The sequence below is a fragment of the Paramisgurnus dabryanus genome, chromosome 13, assembly GCF_030506205.2.
Source record: "Paramisgurnus dabryanus chromosome 13, PD_genome_1.1, whole genome shotgun sequence".
Taxonomy (NCBI): Eukaryota; Metazoa; Chordata; class Actinopteri; order Cypriniformes; family Cobitidae; genus Paramisgurnus; species Paramisgurnus dabryanus.
Window position 1 is genome coordinate 6,221,632 of NC_133349.1, and position 9,258 is coordinate 6,230,889.

Below are 9,258 nucleotides of genomic sequence, written 5' to 3' on the forward strand. Positions count from 1 at the left end.
TAGGTAATAAGCAAATTTCTATGTTTACTCAACTAGTGGCTAAGTTGGGTAAAGAGTATTTTAGTATATCCAAATTTAACTAATCTACATGTTTTGGACTGTGGGAGTGTACACAGAAAGGTCTCATAAACAAAGTCTTTGTCTGAGACCTTTTTGCTGTGAGGCAACAATGATGCGTGCTAACTCATTGTGCTGCCCTCTACACTGAACACACACTTCTCAATCATGGTAACAATGAACAAACATAATTCTTTAAAAATTACTCTAAATACAACATATAACTAACATTTACAACATAACAACATAAATAAATCCAGCAAACATTAAAACAGTCATCTTTTTTAGTAAATATTAACCAAAGAAGTGAACATGTCGCAATGCATGCTGGGAACCATTCTGACCATTGTTCTTTTTTAAATTGCTTGTTCAGATTACTCAGTTTGGCAAGTTGGGTGAACGAATTGGACAAAACTTATACATCTAAGTCCAGTCAACAAAATAATATTTGTTAGCTGAATGATTATGCTCTTTTCATTCAGTGAACACAAAATAATCAACTGACGCCCTTCAACAAAGAAATCTTTGTTCAAGTTACTTAATGTTCTTTGTTGAATGAACATTTTAAAGTTGGATTTTTTACAGTGTGTTCCTTTCAAATATTTGCTTTTGTGTTTGGCAAAACAAAGACATACAGGTTTGTAAAGACTTTAGAGGGAGTATAATGACATAATTTAAATTTTTGTGTGAACTATCCCCAAGTCTTTGTTTCGTGATTTACTATTTAAAACTTCCTACGTAATGTAAAGAACATTCTGTGAAAATAAAACCTTGATATCTTTAATATTGACTAAGGTCATGTCAAAGATTGAAATCGATGAGTGAAATTTAATAATCGATGAGCATTATATATTTAATGCTAATATAATCATTAGATTATGAGACTTTAGCCTGGATTTCACAAACAGGGTTACAAATACATAAATAAAAACAATGTTCACAATGAGTTAAAAAAGTTTTTGGACACTTGAGCTTTCCTAAATTGCATAATGTATATACACAGATCAGCCATAACATTATGACCACCTGCCTAATATTGTGAGGGTCCCCCTTACTAAAATAGCCCTGACTTGTCAAAGCATAGACTCCACTAGAGGTTTCTATCAGAACCAGCATTCACTTTTTAAGCAATTTCAGGTACATAAGCTTGTCTGTTGGATTGGACCACATGGGCCAGACATTTTGAGCTAAAACAACCCAGCATGAATTTATTTTTGACCCAACCGTTGGTGTTGTACATTTCTTGATCCAACCATGGGTTGAAAACAAGTGCTGCTTTGACCACATTTTGTACATTCTCAGAGGTTTTACAAAACCTTTGGCTTTTACTAATGATTCATGCTGCATCCATTGTTAAATGGGGTTTGAATATAATTGTCTTTACTAAAAGTGTTCTGTTCAGAGCTACAATGTGTAAAATTATATTTAAAATGTATTTTTTCGTTTATTTAATCTAATACATTTAATAGATCTTAGTTTTATTAATTAAATGATGACCTTAAACGAACCAGGTCTCTGCTAATTTAGGAGATGAAAAGTGCCCAAAAATCCCCTTTTCCAGCAAGGACGTCATTTAAATTTCATTAATATTTAAATTAAGCACAACACGCTGTGATTGGACAAATCTGTGTGTTGTCATCCATTGTGCATGTAAAAATAACACATGGCGATCGCATGTGAGAGCCCTCACGTTTGTTGTGTACGTGCTGACCATATGTTAAACTAAAGTGTGCAATTATCCTCTGAGGGCATTTCGCCCATAAGCTTCTGCCCTACGTGACTGTGGCGGGGTTCAGGGCTGTCGGCCGCAGTCTCCCTCTTTAATGATAACGCTAATGAATTTCCTGTGATTTCTTGTAATTGGAGCACTTAGGGTGGGCGCGCTCGAACGTAGGCATTTTTGAGGCATAGACTGAAACCGTGACGTTGATGTTGACAATGTGGTTGTGTGATTGGGCAGAGGAACCATATATCCTCACGTACCCCTCGCCCTTTGACAGCTGACATCATCAGAGACTGCCAGAGGGCGAGGGCTTCTTCATTTGTGTGCCGGCAAGTGAGACAATGTTAAGAGATGGAGATTAGAAAGGTCTAGAGTTGAACAGGATGGAGGGTAGAACTTGCGGATATCAAAGTGTCTCCTGACTGATGTCCCGGGAAAACGCGGCTGCCGTCTTACAGCATGGCATGGTGGGTGTCCATGGGTGGGGATGAGAGGCTTTCTCTGAAGAATAAGGGGTCAGATTTTATTTGGACTAGTGTCGAGGCTCCAGGGGCGAAAAGATAAGGGTAAAGAGACGGTCAGAGAAAGAAAGAGAATGATAGCAGAGGAAGGGTGGTCCGTCTGACATGCGTAAACCAACATCAATCATCCTAAGGAGTATTTACTTTCTGTCATTTCTTTCGTATTTTTTGTTCTCGTTTTCTTTAAATGTGCACTGATATGAAGATTCAAATAAGTGCTGACACCAGGAATACTGTTATGTAAATTTTTGTAATGATCATTGGGAATATACTTCCTATCATATTCTTGTCTACAGTAAATTTTACATTTTCATTATCATTGTTCAAAAAAGATACAGTTCATTGAGCACATTGACCTTTAGTGACAACATGCCCCAATAGCACAACTTGTTGTCAGTGGAAAATGTCCTTAAATAATAATATGTAAATAGTATCATTGTCAGGCACAAAACAAAAGGGAAACCATTAAAAACCAAATTCATTCTAAAAACGCTGGGTTGTTACTGTAAAAAAATTCGATAGAAATTGCAGCTGGGTTGCCGGTAATTTACCGTAGATTTAAATTAATGTTTTTTACTGGCAACATTTTGTTCAAAGTTAAATGAACATTAAACACTTACAAGTCTTTGTCTTTGCAGAGTAAAACTAAAAAAACAGCATCAAGCAAAACATTCTGGGAAACAAAATCTGAAGCAAAAAACAGAAAAAGGTTGATGATGATTTCTGGTTCCCAGAATGCTTTGCATGAGGCTGTTATTGTATAGTTTTATTCTGTAAAGATAAAGACTTGTTAATATTCAAAATTTATTTAACTTTGAATAAACTCTTGCCAGTAAAAAACATAAATTTAAATCTACGGTAAATTACCGGGAACCCAGCTGCAATAACATTGTAATTTCTACAGATTTTTTTTACAGAGGTCAAAAAGGAACAAACCCAAATGCTGGGTAAAATGAACCTACAAGGTCCCAATTTGGCATAACCATTAGTTGAAACAACCCAACATTTTGAGCTAAAACAACCCAGCATGAATTTATTTCTGACCCAACCGTTGGTGTTGTACATTTCTTGATCCAACCATGGGTTGAAAACAAGTGCTGCTTTGACCACATTTTGTACATTCTCAGAAAAAAGGTACATTATGGTACAAAAGTTGAGAAGAGTTGAAATCAGTTCAACTTTATGGTAATGAGCAATGACGTGGTTCGGCGGCAACCAGTGGCGGCTCGTGACTGCTTATCCGAGGGGTGCAAATTCAAAATATGTGTTCGGAGTGTCATGTGTGTTGCTTGTGTTTTCAAAATATGTGTTTGTTGCGTCATGTGAACCATGTGCATCACGGGTTTTGTCAAAATAAGTGCCTGCTGCACACACGTCAGAACCGTTTATGATAAAAGAGGCGCTCACGTTCACAAAATACACGCTCCCTTAACACTAAACTCTGATTACGTGTGAGATTATGCGAGTATCTGGCAAACTCGAGCGTCTCTTTTATCATAAACCCTTTAGACGCATCTGCAGCAGGTACTTATTTTGACAAGACATATGATGCACATGGGTTCACTCGACGCGCAGAACACATATTTTGAAAGACGAACCACACACATGATGGGCTACATACATGTGACGAACTTCGCATCGAGCGCCCCGCCAGTGCACTGCACTAAACTTTGGATAAGTTTACTTTTATTGCACCAATAGCCATTTACATTTTTACTGGTTAAAGCAGAATTCAGAAATTTACAACACTTCCCCACACTTATACACATTACACATACAGTCAAGGACAAGCGAAAGTTATGTGTTTGTTGATAGTATGATAGTATTCTAGACTTTGAGTTTTTCCTGCCCAAACACTGGCAGATTACCTTTGTACATTATAACCCAGTGTCGCTTGCAGTTAATTCATTTTCTCTTGCATGACGGTCAGAAGAGGCCCTTTATTTTGAATGACATTACAACGTGGTTAATTTTTACAACATATCATTTAACCTTGACATGACTTTGCTATGTAAATAGACTTGTAACAAGTTTATTTAAGGTTAAACTATTGCTGCTGCTGGAATCAGGACAAATGAACTCGTTGACAGCAGTGTCCTGTGATAAAAATAAACAAAGGTCATTTTGGTTAAACAAACATCCTATACAGTATAGTATATCGATAGAGATCTCCATATCTACTAATAACGAATGATAAAAACCAATGACTTTAAACAGAAGTGTAATTTGTACGTACATCAATAAAACCAGACTGAATAATGAAGAAAAGCTGCTAATAAGAGGCCAGAGATGTGAATTATTTTAATGTTTTTTGAAAAGCATCCAAGAGTGAAACTTCAAGAAACCGAATCTTTTCATTTTATTAATTTTAAAATACATCTATTCATATTTCATTCATATTTGTCTGACCATTGTCATAATGTGTTAAAAATCCCAACATTTATTTCAAAGTATATAGCACTGAATATTGAAACTTTAAAACATGTCCCACTAAGAAAAGTGCTAATTCTGTTGGAAATGAATAACATTTTCATGAAGAAAAAGAATAAGTGTTATAATCAGGGGGTCCTTTGCACATATGTAAGGTTCTTTTATAGGTTTATTTTTATTTTTTATTAATTTAATGATTATATGCTGGCCCATTGCCTACAAAATCAGCTGTCCTCGGTTAAGAGATAATAATTTCAACTTGATTAAAAAAGCCAAAAGTAATAATTGAATCGAATAATATATTTACCACATGAAAGAGTACATTGTAATATGTATTAAAAACTACAAACAGTGAGTTTTGAACAATATTTACTGTTATTTTGTGATTGCTCAAAATGTGTCCCACATATTCGTCACCACCGTCAGATATTTATAAAAAGCAATAAAATCAGACAACTACAGGGTCAACTGCATTCCTGAAGACCCCATTTTCAAACCTTCAGCTCTACTGCATGCTTCAAGATCACTCAAGCTCCTCTATTTTTGCTATTTTCTCTTAAACTTCTTCATATTTTTGGACACTGCTACTGTGATAACCATAACATGTCAACACCGTCATCTTTGTAAAAAAAATTTGATTAGATTATGAAATAAATGTATCATTTTTAAGAAGAAATCTGAAGTAGCTAGCAACAGAGGGGAAACAAGATGGCTAACGTGAACAACTCATCTATTTTTTTTATCTATATTACGTTTTTGTCACCACCTTCAGGTTTTCTATCTTTTCTGTCAGGTTTTATGTATTTTAGGAAGTTATGATTTGATATTTGTTCATCACAGTGCTCAGGATTGTTATTTTTTGGACCAAATATTTACATAAAGTTTAAGCAAGAAGCCATTGACTTGAGTTTTACACATTTTAGAATAATAAGGCCACTATCTCCACCGTCAGACGGAGTTTTATTTGTTTTAAATGAATATGCTTACAATATGTTTCTTCAGTGCTGTTGAGTTATTAAATTAATAGTCTCTCTTAATACAAAAATATGTTTATTAAATAAAAAATCATTACTTTTTCTATTTAGGCTTAAAGTAAATGTTGTATGAGTAATAACTAGAAAAACGCCTATTTTATGAAAAAAATACAAACAGGGGAGGTTGCACCGGTAAATTGCTAAACAGCCAAGACCTTGGTCTATAATGATATACCTTCAGATTTTGTAATTTAATTAACTTTTTTTTTCAAAATTTAAACCTGTTTTATCCAAATTCCCAAGAATCACTGATAGTTACCTTTTAAACATCCGATTACAAGTCTTCAAGTCCGGATGATTGCATACAACTCATCTAATTTTAGTAACTCACTCTATGAGTTTTTGTTTTTAGGAAATTTCCTCTACAGGACTCAACTATTATTGGTAACATCATAACTGGTCTTCTCTCTCTAAATGTTTACTCTGTGTTTATACTTTTCCGGCATTCATTAGCGTGGTTTTATTTACTCTTGCTGAAATATTGTGCATTTCCCGCTATTGTCTGAATTATATTTTTACCTGCTTGATAAGACGAGTCTTTACATTAAATCAGATGCTCTTTCCTGGCACCCTCCTTTGTTTTGACTACAACCTAATGCTAATATACAAGTACAAAAGCTCAGATATAATCCAGGGAAAGGCACAGGCAGCTGGGGTGACATTTACGTCAGAGAAACCGCCCCTAAAAATATTGTGTTTCATCTAACTTCAAGCACAACTTTCAAAATTGCAACTGGATTAATGAACTAGTTTACTGTTACAGCTTTAAATTAAGAAAGTTTCTAAAGAGAGCAGTCCATTTCTAGGTTTTATAACTAGATATACATAGGAAAGTTAATCAAAAGATAATATGGACAGAATGTGACCCTGTCTGTGATATCCAAGTTTCATAATCTAATGGGGAGATTATATCATTAGAGAATTACGCTGTGGGTGTTTGAGCATAAACATTACCATGATTATCAGGAATGATGTGATTATTCTCAGCATACCAACACAGAACTTCAATATATGTGACCCTGGACCACAAAACAAGTTGTCCAAATGAAGTCCTTAGCAACACATGTTAATGATTATAAATATTTTTTTATATATATTTACGGTAAGAAATGTACAAAATATCTTCATGGAACATGATCTTTACTTAATATCCCAATGATTTTTGCCGTAATAATAATATTGCACCATACAATGTATTGTTGGCTGTTGGTACTTTTTAGGTTTTGTGGTCCAGGGTCACATATATTTAAGCAATAAGAAATACATTGTGAATCCGTACTTCTTAAAATGTCCTTAAAAACCATCTTTTGCACGCTATCTCAGCATAAGGATGTCTATGACGCAAACAGATTCTACTTTAAAATAGACAAAGTGTCTATATATAGTTTACAAGTACGTGTCATTTGTGTATAACAGGAAGGAAGGAGACCCCTGCAGACTTTACTACTGCCTATTCTTGAAGTACAGTAGACATACAAAGACAATAAGATCTAGCAGGTTCCTGGAAAAACGCCACTGTATGTACTTTAATACTTCACTGTATTCATACTTCAACTTGAAATATAAGATATTATTTTGACAATTATCTGGTTCTAAATTATCCTGTTTTGTATTAATTTTTGTATTTTTTTTATATTGTGTTTGAATATTAAACTTAAGGTAACTCTGGACAGACTCAGTAGCTGTAGAGTTCAAATAAAACATCAAGGATCCTCTAAAAATTATTTTTTTGTGAACCTGCCAGTCCCTCCAGAAAAACGCGATTATGGGATTGCATGAATTAACGCATAATCAGCCAAAGTCTGCATATTTATGCAGGCCAGGGCCCGCATTTTTTTAAAATACGCTGCACTTTCGCAGAATAAATTGCTGATTTCCATGCACAAAATATGCAGGGTTTGCATGATTCTATAATCCACGCGTTTTCGTAGCAAAAATCACATATATCTTAGCAGAAAGTTGAAAATTTTTCACACAAGAACAGACATGTCCCCTGTTACCATGGGAACGTTATGAAGTGACGTGATTATGTGACGTGAACATCATTGAAAAGCTGCAAAAGCAGTAAACAGTTTTTGCAAGTTCCCGCATTTTTTGCAAGTTCCCGCATTTTTTGCAAGTTCCCGCAATTTTTGCAAGTTCCCGCAATTTTTGCAAGTTCCCGCATTTTTTGCAAGTTCCTGCAATTTTTGCAAGTTCCTGCATTTTTTGCAAGTTCCCGCATTTTTTGCAAGTTCCTGCAATTTTTGCAAGTTCCCGCATTTTTTGCAAGTTCCTGCAATTTTTGCAAGTTCCCGCATTTTTTGCAAGTTCCTGCAATTTTTGCAAGTTCCCGCATTTTTTGCAAGTTCCTGCAATTTTTGCAAGTTCCTGCAATTTTTGCAAGTTCCTGCAATTTTTGCAAGTTCCCGCATTTTTTGCAAGTTCCTGCAATTTTTGCAAGTTCCTGCAATTTTTGCAAGTTCCTGCATTTTTTGCAAGTTCCCGCATTTTTTGCAAGTTCCTGCAATTTTTGCAAGTTCCCGCATTTTTTGCAAGTTCCTGCAATTTTTGCAAGTTCCCGCATTTTTTGCAAGTTCCTGCAATTTTTGCAAGTTCCCGCATTTTTTGCAAGTTCCCGCATTTTTTGCAAGTTCCCGCATTTTTTGCAAGTTCCTGCAATTTTTGCAAGTTCCTGCAATTTTTGCAAGTTCCCGCATTTTTTGCAAGTTCCTGCAATTTTTGCAAGTTCCCGCATTTTTTGCAAGTTCCCGCAATTTTTGCAAGTTCCCGCATTTTTTGCAAGTTCCTGCAATTTTTGCAAGTTCCCGCATTTTTTGCAAGTTCCTGCAATTTTTGCAAGTTCCCGCAATTTCATCGGATAAAATTGCATAAATATCCTGCATATTCCGTTGCATTTTTTAAGAAAACGTGCCGCAAGATCAAGGATTTTTGTCCGCCACAATCACAAAAAAAGTTTTTCTGGAAGGACTGCCTGCCTACAGTATGGAAACCAAGCTAAAGTTATTTTTAGTGTGGGATTTACCAGTGTCGGCCGGTGCCTCCTCCTTCAAAAAGGCAAAAAACAAAATATGTGTTTGGGGTGTCGTGTGTTTTTTTCTTTTGAATGATTTTGCAATTATGTTTTTTGTAAGGTTATGTATGTGTACATGTGCAGAATTGTATGTTTGTACCTGTAAGTCTCATGCTTTAAAGTGCAAAATTGAATTTTGCTTGAAAAAAAAATTATGAAATGAAAGATTGTGTGGTTGTCATGTCAAATCTCGTATGCAAAAGTTTGTGCAAGCAAGTTGATTGCACATTTTCTGTTAATCCAATAACTAATCCATGTGAAATATTACTGTGTCATTCAGTTATTTGATAGATCAAAAAAAAAATGTTGTTTATCCAAACACCCAAATATTTATAAATGAAAATCGTGGAAATTGTCAGGGGTGCCCAAACTTTTGCATACGGTTGTATGTGTTCGGTGTGTCATGGGAACCTATCCAAC